This window comes from Carcharhinus amblyrhynchos, chromosome 3 (assembly GCF_965287045.1).
Source record: "Carcharhinus amblyrhynchos chromosome 3, sCarAmb.v2.hapA, whole genome shotgun sequence".
NCBI lineage: Eukaryota > Metazoa > Chordata > Chondrichthyes > Carcharhiniformes > Carcharhinidae > Carcharhinus > Carcharhinus amblyrhynchos.
This window is the reverse complement of record NC_137326.1, coordinates 110,654,031-110,670,742: the sequence shown is the minus strand read 5'-3', so window position 1 is coordinate 110,670,742 and position 16,712 is coordinate 110,654,031. Positions and strand designations below refer to the sequence as shown.

Below are 16,712 nucleotides of genomic sequence, written 5' to 3'. Positions count from 1 at the left end.
TGTCCACCTTTATTGAAATGTGCTAATTACTTGAGGAGCTGATATTCTATTTTATTCTGATTAATGCTTGCAAAACAGTTTAACAAGGAGTAGATTTTGAGAATGGGTTGGTGGCAGGTGCTAGATCCTGATACATTTTATACAATTCCTCATAGTCACGCCTATATCCTATTGTTGGGATAACCTTGCTGGCAACTTGGCAATGTTTTGAAGGTATTGCCTAAAGCATAATTGTGACACCTACATTTATGACTTTCAATCAGTAACATTGATACTGCTGACTATTTAGTTGCTTCCTCACTGGTGACATGAGTTACCCAAATCTGCTTGCCTGTTTGTCCTGTTACAACAAATCCAGATGAGAAAGTAATATTGCCTGTGATAAAGTGTGAATAAGATCACAAGAGATTCTTTATCCATATGTATCTCAAGGGAAAGGTTTGAAGAAAGATTGAAACAGCTATACATTAGCACCACTTCAATAACTTCAGAGCAGTAGTATTTCCACAGATTTTATATGACTGCCAAGCCACGACAACAACTTGAAATAATCTCATTCTGTAATTACATGTAAAAACTGCTCAGATTGCTTAGGTTTTTCTGGCTGGAGATCTGAACTTCATTGGTGAAATCTGCATATATATCATCCCGTGTGCGAACGCCATTGCCAGCAAATCCCCTCCAAATCACACATAATCCTGACTTCAAACCTTCCTTCACTGTCACTGGAGTAATATCACAGAACTACCTCCCTAACAGAATTGTGAGCGTGCCTGCAGGCAAGGGCTGCAGCAGATCAAGAGCGTAGCTGACTACTGCCTTCTCAACAACATTTAGTGCAGGCCATGCCAAACTTATCCCAAACTTTACATTACAGCATGAACCTCTTTAGCATAGGGGTTGAGGGATATGAGTGGTGAATCCTTAAACAACTTCTATTTTTGAAAAAAGAGACGATTGTAAGATGCGGGCAATGTGGGATATTAGAAGGAAAACAATTCTGGTGACCACACTACCAGAAGGATGTGGATGCTTAGGAGAGGGTATAGAAGAGGTTTACCAGGATGTTGCCTGGTCTGGAGGGTATTAGCTATGAGGAGAGGTTGGATAAACTCGGTTTGTTCTCAGTGGAATGACGGAGATTGAGGAATGACCTGATAGAGGTTTACAAGATTATGAGTGGCATGGACAGAATGGATAGTCAGATGCTCTTATTAGGGGGCATGGGTTTAAGGTGCACGGGGAAAAGTTTTGAGTAAATGTGCGAGGCAGGTTTCTTACAAAGAGGGTGGTGAATATCTGGAATATGTTGCCTGGGAGGTGGTGGGAGCAGGCATGATAGTGGCATTTAAGAGACAATTAGATGCATACATGAATAGGGTGGGAATGGAAGGATACAGACTTCGTAAGCGCATATGGTTTTAGATTTGGCAGACATCATGGTTGGTGCAGACCTGAAGGGCCTGTTCCTGTGCTGTACTTTTCTTTGTTCTTTGTCCATTGAATATATTAACATATTTGATAACTGCATCCCCACCTCTGGTCATATTATCAGTTATGGTTGTTCCAATGATGGCAAGCACCATATCTTCCATGGGGTAAGGGCATGCAACTGTACCTGTTCACTGCCAGTTAGGTGCTGCTACCTCCAGTTGTACTTTGTTCTGCAGGCCATGGTTGAATAGTTGATAGTGCATACAAGTTGTGAGATGAGGATGTAAGGTTTACAATAGTGTTAATTGTGTGACTGTGCAGTTAAGCTATGAATGTTTGGTATGGCAAAAGAAAAATATTGAGGATGCTGGAAATCTGAAATGAAAGCCAGGCAGTGTCTGTGCAAGACAGAATAAGAGTTAAATGGGATCTTTCCTCATAAAATTAGATTGCATTGGGGTTAATAGAGGTTGCTGGTAAGTTAGAGAAGAGGATGTGGTCAATTAAACAGTGCGTGAGACCAGTAATTCAGTTGTAAGGATACAACATATTGCAATGACAATTTGTGAGGATGTTACTAAACCTCTTCCTGCACTGCATCCAGGTGCTAGGGGCTACATTATGAGCATAGATAAGACTATGGGTGCAATCTTACTGGCTTACCGGGCAGGAAGCTGATTTCAATATTTAAACGTTATTAGAGTCCCGGTGAGATTAGATTCCACCGCTCCCCCTACTGGTGGGAATCACATCCTGATTCTTTTTGCACTAAGAGCCATAAGACTGCAGCTTTCAACTCGCCCAAAAAAATCGGTACCATTCTCTACCATTTCCTTGCTTGTTTGGCACTTAGAAATTTTTTTCGCAAAATTCCACCCTGTGTATCTGGTCCTGCATTGCCTTTGCAAAATCAATATGGACGGCCTCCTGGTCCCATGTGAATAGAGGACTTTTTTCCTCCTGTCCATCATGGCCTCCAGTGCTTACATCAGAGAACCTTGGAACCTGTTCTCTGCCCAGCTGGGCCATATTCACTCTTCTTGCAGGTCAAACACCCTTCCCCATTTCTAGAACCAACCACAGATAGAATCAACCTGCCCTTTAAGCAGTGGAGTTAGCTTTAAGTGGTGCCAGTCTCATACATACTTGGGCCCACTGCTGAGACAGCATCTTATCAACTGCTGAGCTGCAAACTGCTGAATATAAATGGGCAGGTTCACTTGCTGCCTGCATGGGAGGGAAACTCACATTGTGAACCCCGCACCATTTTCAGAGACAACTGAATTTATGAAAACCAGTAAGCGCAAGGTAGGAATGTTGAAATGAAGTTGAAACCAAAGACAGGTAAGCGTTAAGAACTGCTTCAAGATACTAAAACAAGAGCTTTTTGTAAAGAAATCAACATTACCAGATGCTTCCACTCCAGAACATAAATTAATTCATCTTTGGCCTTCTTGCAATTGATTGCATCAACTTCTTCAATCCAAACAATGAAAGTACGGATGGGATAGAGCACAACACAGGAACTTGATTTCATTTACAGTGCTTAAGGTTCTGATTTCCAACATGTCCATTTACTTAACCTGGCCCTGATTAGGAGTCTCTACCAATGACCTACATGGTGTACTTGCATTCATACCACACACACACACACACACACACACACACACACACACACACACACACACACACACACACACACACACACACACACAGTGGCTCACTGTGCTGACATCGTCCTATCCCCAGTTTTAACAGACCTAAAGAGTAGATGCCGTTATAAAGACCCAGGCCATAACAACAATGAGACTGCCAAGAACTAAGCAACACCTACAGCATTGCTGTGGACAAGGAATCGGCACAGAAATGATCACAATTGAACTTTGGAGGCAGAGGGGCAACATGATAGAAGTTTACAAAATTATGAGAGGGATGGATAGTCAAAAAGTAGAAATGCCAATTACTAGGGGACATAGGTTTAAGGTAAAAGGGGGAAGTTTCAAGGAAATGTGAACAGCAAGTTTTATTTGCACAGAAGATGATGGCAAAAGTAGATACAATAGTAACATTTAAGAGGCATCTCAACAGATACACGGATAGGCGGGGAATAGAGGGATATGGACCATGTGGAAGCAACAGGTCTTTAGTTTAGAAAGACACGTGTCGGCGCAGGCTTGGTGGGCTGAAGGGCCCGTTCCTGTGCTGTACTGCTTTTTATTTGTTCTTTGTATGAACTGGAAGAAATAACGTACAGGGCAGGCCGACAAGTGGCAGATGAAGAATAGAAACAAAGGTGAGGTAACATGTTGGAAGGATGTACTAGCAATATACATATTCCATGAATGATTCTGAAACAGCTATACATGAATTTGAAAGAGACCGAGGAACCTTAATGTTCAACACGTCCAACTAATGTAAGTCATCAATCAACAAAACTAATAGAATATTGAACAAGTACAACCAGAACAATAGAATATGTCAAAGGAGGACATCAACCATCTCTACTGCTCTGGTCAGACCACACTATGGCGACTGTGGTCAGTTCCAGTCATTGACATGCAAGGGAGATATTTAAGTGCTGAATGAAAAACAGAGAAGAACCGAGAGGCTGATTCTTAGCGAGAAAAATCTGAATTGTAAGGAAAGATTGAGAAACTTGGGCTTTGCAGCTTTGAAAAGGATTTTGAGATCTAATTTTCTGGAGATATGCACATCCCATAAAAAATGTAAATTGGGAACATTTCTTTAAACTAAATTCAAAAATAGGAAAATAAAGGATAAAGGTTCAAACTATTACAATGTAAATGTGGAACCGATAGTAGGAAATTCTTACACAAAGTAAATTTTGATAAAATATGGGAAGCGAAGTGTCTGAAATCATTGAAATAATGTAATGGGGAGGCTTTAGGATCTAAAAAGATGCATGAACTAAATGCCTTCTTTGTTTGTAGAATTGCTACAGCACCAAAGGAGGCCATTTGGCCCACTGAGTCTGCACTGACTCTGTGAAAGACCATCTTAACCAAGCCCTTCCCCTCTATCCAATCTCTGTAACTGCATGCATTTACCATGGCCAATCCATCTAACCTGCACATCTTTGGACTGTGGGAGGAAACCGGAGCACCAGGAGAAAACTCATTCAGACACAGGGAGAATATGCAAACACCACAAAGTTAGTTATCCAATGCCAGAATTGAACATGGGCCCCTGGTGCTGTGAGGCAGTAGTGCTAACCATTGTGGCACCATGCCACTCTCCTGATAACCACACGATCTGTGCCTCCAAATGCATAAAACTACCTTGGAAGATATTTTAGCTGATGCAGCAACAAACCCAGAGCTCAGCAACCAATTGTAGTTCTTCTATGCAATTAGGAGTGAACGCTACAATGTACCGTTATCATTTCAACATCAAATTGAATGTGTAAGTGGATTATATGGCAGATTTAATAAACCTTCAGGGTTTCAGGGAGAGGTTAGTTCAAAACTTTGATTTTAATTTGGAGTGGCTGTAACTACACAATTGCCTACAGCTCTACAATCTAATCTTGCACAGACAACCAGGTTCATCAGAGACCTTCTGCTGGGAAATCTCTTACATAGCTTGTGAAATTCAACACCTAATATTCTGAACTCCAGAAAACAACTGTCAGTTCACACTTTAAAAATCAAATCTCATTGGGACTAACAATCTGTATTCTTCAGTATTAATTTTCAAAATTCTGACACTTATGAAACTGAACTCCATTTCAATGCATTATTACATTAGGATCAGCACTATGCCATGGATACTGTTCATCATGCTTTTTGGGCTGTCTGAAATGGTCTGTCATCCGTATAAAACGTTACTAAGGAAATGCGTAAATATCAGCATTCTGAGCTGAATTCCACAGATACAGGGAATGTACCTTTTCCAAAAGGTTACTTAGGAGGGGTCGATGATTGGGATGAGGACAGGGGAAAGAAGTGATAACCTCGATCGGGGGAGCGGGGATGGGAGTGGAGCCCAAGACCTCTGTGGTGGGCTGATTTATTCTTGTTGGGATCAGGGCAGCCTTTAAAAATGGCAGCCTGATCTTAGCGCAGCCAGGCTGTGAATGCGTGTGGATGTCTCCCCTGACCCCTACTGTATAATGGAATGAAACATGTCCCTTGATTTTTTTTAAGGCAGAGTGCCGTAAGATCCGGAGAGAAAACTGATCTGGTTCTCTGGAATGAAACATGCCACTGTTCTCACTGGAAACACACTGCCAATTTTTGTTAAGATTCCCTCCAATAACTCATAAAAAGTTGTGTCCCCATTCAGTGAGTAAATATATGAGTGAATATCCGATGATATATTTTCCTCTTCCCTGAACCTTTTACATAATGTTCCCCAGCCAGGAAAGAGAAAAAGGGGATGGAGCTCCATAGTGTCCAGTGTAAATTCCCACTGACTTGGGATTTCCTGGAATGACCTATATTTGTAGTAGGCAGAGAACCAGGTGGCAAGCAGCATTCCTGGACTTCCACTAAGCTTCCTCTTTCTATACTCATTCGATGTGAAGGGTCACCTTAAGAATAACGTGAGCCTGTCGTGAGACCATTAGGAAATGCTGATGCCTTTGGGAATAGATTGAAGGTGATACAGGCAAATTATTGTTTTGTCGGATTCTTTCTTCAAAGAAAAGCCTCTCATCACACACCCCTTCCCCCGGTCCGTCATAGCTCATGGCACCTCGATAACCAACCAGTAAAGTTTATTTAAAGTTATTTATTAGTGTCACAAGTAGGCTTACATTAACACTACAATGAAGCTACTGTGAAAGTAGCCCCCATAGGCAGGCTTTAAGAGCCAAGTGGTGATTAAAAAAACCTACTTCTAATAATGTAATACAGCTCTTACTCATGCCTACTTGGTCGTGGAAAAAAGTTACATTCATGAAACCTACTCAAGGCTTTTAAATGTCAGTCAATCTGCATAAAATGATATCCAGACTCCACAAAGACAGCTAATTCTTAAATAGCTTCTTTAAAACACCAATTAAAGTGTGAACTCATAACAAATGTTTGGATAACTGTAGCATTTGAAACTCAGCCAAGCAGTCATAACAACATAATGATAGCCCTTGGGAAATGTCAACATAAAACTCTACCAACTATACTAATGGATGCTAATGTTTTTTCTAACCTACACAAATGGTTTACCATTCAAAGCAGGCTGATGTTTTCATTAGAACTCTTACTGGCAATTTTAGCCTATTTTTCATGTTTAAAAAGAGATTTAAAAGCATTTCAGATGATGACAATTAAACAGACTTCATCCACTCTTCATAAATATGTGTTTATATCTACTCCATCAATTCATGACTCCCAGTTTGAAGCTCTTATAACAGCCAAAACTGACCCTGCTGAGTTTGGGGCTCCCACCAGTATGAATCATCCACTGTCCCTTCTCCCATTGGCAAGAACAGGATGTCAGAAATAGGGGTGGAATTTTTACATCAGGATCTGCCCAACAGTTCAAAGGTCACTTAGACTTCGTAACTCATCGAAAATCCAGCCCTGAGAATGTTTGTCTGAGAGGTAATGATAGCTAAATCCGCTTTTGTTCTCTGACTTATTTAACTTCTTGTGAAAATGGTACAAGAACCTTTTCATCTGAAGATAATTTATGGGCTGTTTTTATGAGTGGTGGAATATATCAGCAGTCTCCTGGTCATTCCATTCATTTCACTAAATTCTATATTTAAAAGTAATTAACATTTTCTTAAGATTGATGAACTAATTTATTGAGCAAAAGGGAGATGGAAATGTATAGCTGCTGTCACTTATTCAACCCAGTCTATTCGTATTAACACGCTCCAAGGCATGCATATTAATGGTAGGTTACTGCATGCAGTGTGGGGTCATGCTGAACTTTTCCACCAGCTGCTGACATTGTGCCCAATACACATTTCAGAATGTCACAGATGTCTGAAGATGCAACACTCGAAAAGCACTTCAGGATGTGACAAAGCTTTTTTTACATTAAAAGCAAGTTACAAAAGCAAGATGGTGTTAGAATCATAGAATCCCTATAGTGTAGAAGGAGGCCATTTGGGCCATCCCAGCCAAGCCTTATCCCCTTAACCCCACATATTTATCTTTCTAATCTTCTGACGCTAAGGACCCGATTTTACCAACAATTCCGGGTGAGAAATCGTGGTAAAGTCAGGTGTGAAGCCTTCATCGCGATCTGCACCAGAGTCCACTCAGATTGCCATTTTACTGAGACCCGTGAATGGCGAGGATCCATTCTTCGCTCAAATCAGACGCAATGATGATTTACATGCATTTGCATGCATTTAAATTGAATTAATGAACTGCACTCCCAACTCTATCAGCATTTCCCCCTTTAGCACCACGTTTACCAATCCAGAAACCGCACTTTTAGGGATCTGCTGAATAAAAGTCTGAGTCGGGTGCTCCAGCCTCTGAAGAGCATGATCAGTGATTCCAAAGGCTCTCTGACTCAGATCAGGGGTGGGGCTGCAGCCAGGTCAGATCCTTGTCTGGTTGGGGGTGTGAGGGAGGAGGAGGTGGGTCAGATGGATCTCTGATGGAGGGGGCAGGTGATCGGTGGGAGGAAGGGGAGAAGGGGGGCAGGTGTGGCGATCAATCTGGGTAGTGGGGGGGGGTGGATAAGTGATGTGTATGTGTCCCCCTTATCCACCCTCCCACTACCCACACACATCACTGCCACCGTTATCCACCCCCCCCCACTATCCAGACTGTTTGTCACCCCTGCCCCCCTACCGATCACCTGCAGAGTGGCAGCAGACCCCTCCTGCTCCCCCCCCCCCCCCCCACCAGAGATCCATCTACCTCCACATTTTACCAGCCTCCCTCCTCCTCCCCTCTCCCCCCTGAGACACACCCTTGCTCCTGCTTTTCGCTCCCAGGCCGCTTTCTGCAGCTTGGGAACGATCTGACATGGGCGCACCTTTTCCAATTTTTTTCTAACTGTGCATGTGCAGTTCAGAGCTCCGATCGTTCCGGCAGCGCTAAGCCCCGCCCACAGCGTGAATCGGATTAGAGATGGCTGCCAGCGTATGGGGGCTCCTGAAAGCGGATTTCTGAGTTGGATCTGTACTACACCCAGAATCGGCACTTAGAATGAAAATGGAAAGAAAATCGGGTCCTAAGGGTCAATTTAGCATGACTAATCAACCTAACCCACACATCTTTGGAGGGTGGGAGGAAATTGAAACACCCAGAGGAAACCCACACAGACATGGGGAAGAATACGCAAACTCCACACAGTCACCAGAGGCTGGAATTGAACCTGAGTCCCTGGAACTGTGAGGCAGCAATGCTAACCATTGTGCTGTTTACTGGAAGTATGGATGTGCAAGGCATCACAAGAGAAATAAGTAATGAGAAGAACATTTAATTTATTAAGCTGACTTCTTTATCAGATGATTAACTTGCAGGATCCAACTCACTTAAGCCCGAGAAAAACATTGTGCAAAATATCTCTCCCAGATCTCAAAATATAATTGAGCGAAGATTCAGGGGCAGTTTCTCACCTAACAAACTACATTGTTCAACTTACCTATATTCCATCACATCACATTTCCTTAATTCAAATAATTAAGGAACCAATATGTTCCAGAAACTGAACTGGACCAGCCATATAAATTCTGTTCAGCTCTGTTGGATGGACAGCTGGTCAGTGATGCAGAGTGACGCCAACAGCGTGGGTTCAAATCCCAGACCAGCTGCAGTTAGTCACGGAGGCCCACCTTCTCAACCTTGCCCCTCGCCTGAGATGTGGTGATCCTCAGGTCAAATCGCTACCAGTCACAGCCTATGGTCATCTGCGACTCTGGCAACATTACCTTTATTAATATCATGGCTACAAGAAGAGATTTGGGACTAAGATCTTGCGGTGAGTAACTCAGCTCCTGAATCCCCAAAGTCTGTCTGCCATCTACAAGGCACAAGTCAGGACTGTGATGGATTACTCTCTACCTATTTGGTTGAGTGCAGCTCCAACAACACTCAAGAGGTTTGATCCTGAAGATCACTATACTTGTTTCCTGCCTCCAAAGTAATTTTGGATTGAACTTACCTTTGCCCTTCTATCTATGGGCTCTTAGTTTTCTGATTAGCCTGCCATGCAGGTCCTTGTCAAAAGCCTTGCTAAAATTTCAGCTGTCTACTTCAAAAGTGTTGGCCTCATTGATCCTCCTTCCTTGCTCAAAAAATTTAGCCGCATTCATCCAACACAGCCTTCCCTTACAGGTCCATGCTGACAATCCTTGAGTAATCTGCACCATTCTATAAGACGATGTGTACTGTGTATCAGAACTTTTGCTCATGATTTGCCCACCACCAAGGTGAGGCTGACTGACCTGTAATTACTCAGTCTATCCCCTTTTAACCAACAGTCCAACGTTCTGTGTTTCAGACATCTAACACTGCAGTTGTCAACAAAGGGGATTGGAAAATGAGGGTGGGAGCCGTTGCTACTACTGCCCCTGCTTTTCTTACTAGTCTGGGATACAGTTCAGCTGGACCTGCCAATCTATGTTCAAAGATGTGAAATCCCTTAATATTTCTTCTCTCACTGTATTTTTATTCCATTGAAGATCTATCACTCCTCCTCCATAACTGTAAGGTTTGAAGCAACCCCAATCTTTTGTGAAAACAGACACAAAGGATGGAATTTTCCCACTTTCCCCCCTGCCAAGGGAATGGTCACGGCGAGTAAAGGACCGTGGGTTGAATTTTCTGGTCATGGGGTGAGCTCAGTCAAAAAACCCTGCCCAGAGTGTTAAAAAAAAAAGAAAAAAGACTTGTATTTATATAGTGGGGGAAATTCTCCCAGCCCCACTATATAGCTGGGGCAATGCAGTGGGCCAGGAGGTATCAGTGGAGACTGTGTAGCGGGCTTCCCGCTGGCGCCCACAGCTTCTCCGTGTCTCCTGCCACTGGATTTCCAACATCATCAACTCCGTGACAGAAATCGACGCAAAGCTGAATAAATTATTTAAATCTTCATTTACATCTCACTAGCGGGCCCAGGATTGAAGTCTCTGGGCCTGCGAGCATCCCCCTCCTGCCCCCACCAGGAGTGTTTTGCTCCAGCAGGATTTACAACAGCTCCCCACTTGCCAGTCGTCCGACCCCGCTAGAGCGAAGGGAGGCCACGGAGGCTCCCCCAGAGGGTCGGAAGTAAGGGAGGTGCCCCCTGGAGCTGTGCAGGGTTGGGGGGGGGGTGGTGGGGAGCGTGGGGGAGAGGGCAGGGTGCACTGGTCATGACTGCAGTGAGGGGGAAAGAATCAAGACTGCTGGGGTGGCGATCGAGATGGGTGGGGGGGGTGGTGGTTGTTGGTGTCAGGGCTGCCCAGCGATCGGGGATGGTGGGGGATTGTGGGGTTGGCCAGCCATTGGGAGGCTGGCAGTGTGGGAGCTACTGCGCATGTGCTGATCTCTGCTATGACGGACCAGCGCGTGCACAGTGGCCTGTTCAGTCCAATGCTGCCAGCCTCTCCAGCAGGTATAGGCCCCCCACTGATTTTCAGTGTGATTCACCCTAGGGCACTCTGTGATGCACAGACTGTGGGAGGTTCATTTTGAAAACCCCGTTGAAAAAATGCAGTGGGATTTACTCCAGGTTTTAAGTGAATTTGGCACTTAGAATGTTTTTTAGGAGAATCCCAGCCAGTACTTTTCACAACCAATCATTAAAAAACAATGGCCATATCTTCATTTCTACACAGAGGTTATCTTTTTGGTCTCTGATATGCCCTTTCCTTTCCCTGGTTATCAGTTTGTTCTTTATGTATTTTTAAACATTATAAAACATCTTTGGGTTTTTCTTGACTTTCCTTGCCAATATTTTTTCATGTCCTCCCCGTGCTTTGCTTTTCTAATTTTTTTTTTAATTTCACCTTGCATTTCTATAGTCTTCTTGGTTTTCAGCAGCACTGAGATAATGAAACAGCTTCCCTCTTCTGTCTGGCTTAGCCACGTGTACACTTAGGCATCTGGGGATTGGGGGTGGGGGAATGATGGTGCGGGGGTGGGGGGAGTGGTGGTGGTATGGGGTGGGGGCAGTAGTGGTGTGAGGGAAGGGGCAGTAGTGGTGTGAGGGTGGAGGCAGTAGTGGTGTGAGGGTGGAGGCAGTAGTGGTGTGGGAGTGGGGGCAGTAGTGGTGTGAGAGTGGGGGCAGTAGTGGTGTGAGGGTGGGGACAGAAGTAGTGTGAGGGTGGGGGCAGTAGTGGTGTGAGAGTGGGGGCAGTAGTGGTGTGAGGGTGGAGGCAGTAGTGGTGTGGGAGTGGGGGCAGTAGTGGTGTGAGAGTGGGGGCAGTAGTGGTGTGAGGGTGGGGACAGAAGTAGTGTGAGGGTGGGGGCAGTAGTGGTGTGGGGACGGTGTCTAATTTTTGGAGTCGCACATACTTTGTTCTGGACTCTGCCTCATGCCAATGTGCCTCTCACTGCTCTGGCATTCATTTGCCTTCAAGGAGCTAATAGCTGTTTCCTGTCCACTTTAACCAAATCACATCGTCAGCTTAGTAACCTGGTCTTTGCCCAACATAAAACTTTTAATCTTGGTCTACTTTTGATCTTCCCCATATCTGGGCTAAAACTAAATGAATAACAATTACATCCATCAAAATACTCTGATAGCACTTCAATCCATTCAGTTTTATTGCTAAAATCAAAATCCAGAACCATACTATGCACTGGTTAAGAGTTTTCTTGAATATATTTTGAAAATCCTGTAGCCCCTATGCCTCGTGCACAGGGATTTCAGTTAATATTACGGGAATTGAAATTCCTTATCATTACTGCCCTTTTCTTTCTGCTCATCTCAGCAATTTGTCTACATATTTGCCCTTTTATCTCCCTCTTACTGTTCAAGGGTTTGCTGTGAACTCCTTGCAGTGTGATTGCCCCATTTTTGTTCCACAGTACAACCCATCTGATCTCATCTGATGATCCCCTATTGCAGGTGTTTTATTAACCGATATTGTGTTCCCCTCCTTTTTTTTAAATCCCCCCTCTGTATTGCATCTGAAAATTCCATAACCGGGAATACCAAGCTGCCATTTTTGCCCACAGGCTACGTTCAGTAATAACTATTCTATCACAAACTGCGTAGGATAGCTGCCCCTCATTTTGGAAGGAGACCAGGCTTCCATACTAAGACAGAGTCTTGCTGATCAATATGACATGGTCCAAGCTATGTCCTCTCTCATGACCTGAAGAAGTTGATTGACTTCTTCTGGGCCCCCAGTTCTCTGCAAGTCTTCTGAAGGAGTTATATCAGGAAGTAGCAGATCCTTTACCTGGTTATGTTGCACATGTATTGGTACATGAGTGGTCTCTCTCATACACTGGAAGGAAATTGCTTCCACTAGCTTCACTGGGATATAACAGTAGCTGCTACCTTTGATTATGATATTTTTACTTGAATTGGATGGCAGTCTGGAACTTGATAACCTAGAACAAGGATACTTCTCTAACCCAAGGACTGGTCTTGTTCCTAGACTTGGTGATTCTAAATCAACCCTTATGTTCACTTGTCCTGTTGGGCTAGTGTAAACATATCCTGAATGTGGAGTCTCCTGAGACAAAGATGCACTGGATGTTGGACTGAACTCCCCTGGAGGTGTTAACTGCCAAGCTGATCTCGTGCTTCATCTGTCCAGCAGTGATGACAATATTTTTGTTACTTTTGGTAGGTTGAAGTTGTAATCTCCTGATAAGGACACATGACACATCTCTGTACGATTCTGTTTAAACTAAACCTGTATTTACATCCGCTTGTCCAAAACTAAGATATCTTAACATAAATGTAGCACTTTTCCTGTCCCAATATTTCTCCTTTCCATTTGTCGAACCCACACAAATTCTGACGACGATAGTTTTCCTTTACGTTCCTCTCAGCACCTCACCACAGTAATTTGAAGAAAAATGAGCAGAATCTCCCCAAAAAACTAAATGCCCAACAGGTGGGAAAAGGGCAGATTTTCCTACTTGTTTTTTTGGGTGCACTTAGTTTCATGAATCCCTGGCACTCTGTACTCCACAGAGAGGATCCATGAAGGTGGTGGGGGGGGGGGGGGGGGGGGGGGTTCATCCCACTGGAGGGGCCAGAATGAGCGTGGCTGAGTGGGCCACTGTGCATGTCTCGATCTGCCAGCGTGGAGATCGGCACATGCACATTACCCTCCTTCCCCACCCACAATTGCCATCCTCCCGATCACCGGCCTCCTTCTCCTGATGGGCAACTTCCCAACCCACCTCACACTGATCGTCAGCCTACCCAACTACCTCCACCCCGCCCCTCCAATCAATGGGATGCCCAATCATCAGCCCTGATCATGCCCCCCCAACCTTGTGCAGACCTGATCATGCCCCCCCACCATGTGCAGCCCTGATCATGCCCCCCCACCATGTGCAGCCCTGATCATGCCCCCCCACCATGTGCAGTCCTGATCATGTCCCCACCCCATGTGCAGTCCTGGTCACCTCCTGCCTCCCTCTTCCACTGATCCCATTGCAGAGTGTGCAGCAAGTTTCTCCCCTCACTGATACTCAAGTCAGTTAGAAATTGAAATTCAAGAATTGCAGTTCTGCAAGGATAAAAATACAACTTATCTTTGGTATGTGGGAGGAATGAAAGCACCACTTGGAAAGATCTGAGCCGGTCAGGTCAATTCAACCATATGTTTCTGCTGATTTCGTAAAGTGCAAGTCAAGAGCTGACTGTTCCCATAAAAACCTGGCTTCTACTGCACCATAAGCTGCTATTAGATGTTTTCAGGTTTGAAGCGATAAGGTTTTATTGAAAGGCTTCTATTTTTAACATTTTTAATAGAAAATAGTTTAGTTGCTTTATATTAGCACCGCTGCCTCACAGCGCCAGGGATCTAGGTTCAATTCTGGCCTCGGGTCACTGTCTGTGCAGAGTTTGCACATTCTCCCTGTGGGTTTGCTCTGGGTGCTCCGGTTTCCTCCCACACTCCAAAGATGTGCAGGTAACATTGATTGGCCATGTGAAATTGTCCCTGGTGTCAGGGGGACTAGCAGGGTGAATATGTAGGGTTTAAGGGATAGGGCCTGGGTTCTCAGTGGAGACTTGATGAGCTGAATGGCACTGTAGGGTTTCTATGATTCTAATAACATTAGAATTAGGAGCAGGAGCAGGCCGTTTGCTCCACATTTGATAAGATCATGGCTGATTGTGACTTCAACAGCTGTCTGCCTTCTGTAACCCTTGATTCTCTTATCGATCAAAATCTATTCAACTCAGCCTTGAATCTATTCAATGATCCAGCCTCCTGCAACAGACTAATAACCTCCTGAGAGCAAAAGTTTCTCCTCACTCCATTCTTAAAGGGAGACAACTCATTTTTAAACTGTGTTCCCCAGTTCTAGTCTCTCCCACAAGGGGAAACATCCTCTCAGCATTCACTCAGTCTAGTCCCCTCAGGATTTTATGGGGGTGATTCTCCCACCCGCTGCGCTGCTTTTGTAGCGCGACAGGCTGAGAAACTCAAGTGGAGGCTGTTTTGCAGGCCCCCCTGCTGGGCGGCACAGTAGCACAGTGGTTAGCACTGCTGCTTCACAGCTCCAGGGACCTGGGTTCGATTCCCAGCTCGGGTCACTGTCTGTGTGGAATCTGCACATTCTCCTCGTGTGTGAGTGGGTTTCCTTTGAGTGCTCCGGTTTCCTCCCACAGTCCAGAGATGTGCAGGTTAGGTTGATTGGCCATGCTAAAATTGCTCCTTAGTGTCCTGATCTACGCAGGTTAGAGAGATTAATGGGTAAAATATGTAGGGATATGGGGGTAGGGCCTGAGTGGGATTGTGGTCTGTGCAGACTTGATGGGCTGAATGGCCTCTTTCTGCACTGTAGGGTTTCTATGATTCTACGATATTGGGCGCTGTTAGCTCTACGTCGACTTGCAAATTCTAACTTGCATGTATTTTAAATAGCATTAGCGGGCCTGGGACTGAAATCTCTGGGTCCGCCAGCCTCTCTCCCCCTCTCAGGAGTGGTTCACTCCAGCAGGGTTTAGCATAGCCCCCACTTGCAGGGAACTGGCAGTCCGATCCTGCTGGAATCAAGGGAGGGCAATTGAGGCCTCCACAAGGGTCGGGTGCTGGGGGGGATGTGCCCCCAGGCATTGCTGCCGTGGCAGTGCCAGACTGGGACCCTGGTGCTGCTCAAGGGGGATAGGGCAATGCCAAGGGGGCGAGGCCTCTGGGGAGGGGCAATCGGTGTGGATGGCGGGGGGTGTGGGTTCTGCTGCCATTCTGTATTTGGGCTGAGTGATAGGGGGAGGGAGGCCTGCGATTGGGGATGGACATCGGGGTGGTGGGTTAAATCTGCTTTTGGCGGGGGGGGGAGGGGTTGTTGAGGCTGCTGGTGGGTGGGGGTGGACATCGAGACAGGATGGGGAGGTGGGTTGAGGCTGGCCTGGGCATGTTTGAGGGGCTAGTGGTCAGGCCATGGAGGACTGGCAGGGCCAGCAATGCAGGGATTGCAGAGCTGGCCAGTGATCAAGCTCCCTCTTTCCCTGTCAACTCCCTCACTCCTTACGTCTCCCAATTCCCTCCCTTTCCCAACCCAGGACTCTCTCTGAGCATATCGCAAGCATTTTAGAACTCTTAAGGTCACACCAACAAAATGAGTGGCATGGTAGTACAGTGGTTAGCTCTGATGCCTCACTGTGCCAGGGCCCCAGGTTCAATTCCAGACTCGGGTCACTGTTTATATAGAGTTTGTACATTCTCCCCGTGTCTGCGTGGGTTTCCTCCAGGTGCTCCGGTTTCTTCCCATAGTCCAAAGATGTGCAGGTTAGGTTGATTGGCCATGCTAAATTGATCCTCAGAGTCAGGGGGATGAGCAGCGTAAATGAGGGTTATGGGAATAGAACCTGGGTGGGACTGTGGTCAGTACAGATTTGATGGGCTGCATGGCCTCCTTCTGCACTGTAGGGATTCTATGTTTCTATGAATTGGGCACTAATAAGCTTCATTCTCCATGGTGTACGGTTTTCATTACTATCCACTTTCTCAATTTTGTGAACTCATCATACAATGGGCTTTGCAATTTGGCTGAAGTTATTCTGGGAGTGCACCTCAAAGGCTATTAAATGCTGGGGTCCTAATCTCTTGCACCTCAGATCCAGTCTTGGATTGGAACATTGTCACAACTAAATTAACTGGGGGAAATGTCCCAATATGACGGGAATATGAATTGGACAGTATTAAATTTGTCCGACACTGCAATCCA

At 45.2% G+C, this 16,712-nt stretch overlaps 1 protein-coding gene across 3 annotated transcripts in view; it reads right to left on the bottom strand.

The window, feature by feature from the left end:
- The window catches only part of LOC145341012 (chloride channel protein 2-like), a 534,390-nt gene that overhangs the window by 27,331 nt on the left and 490,347 nt on the right, over window positions 1-16,712 (bottom strand). The gene's annotated exons all lie outside the window — the stretch shown is intronic.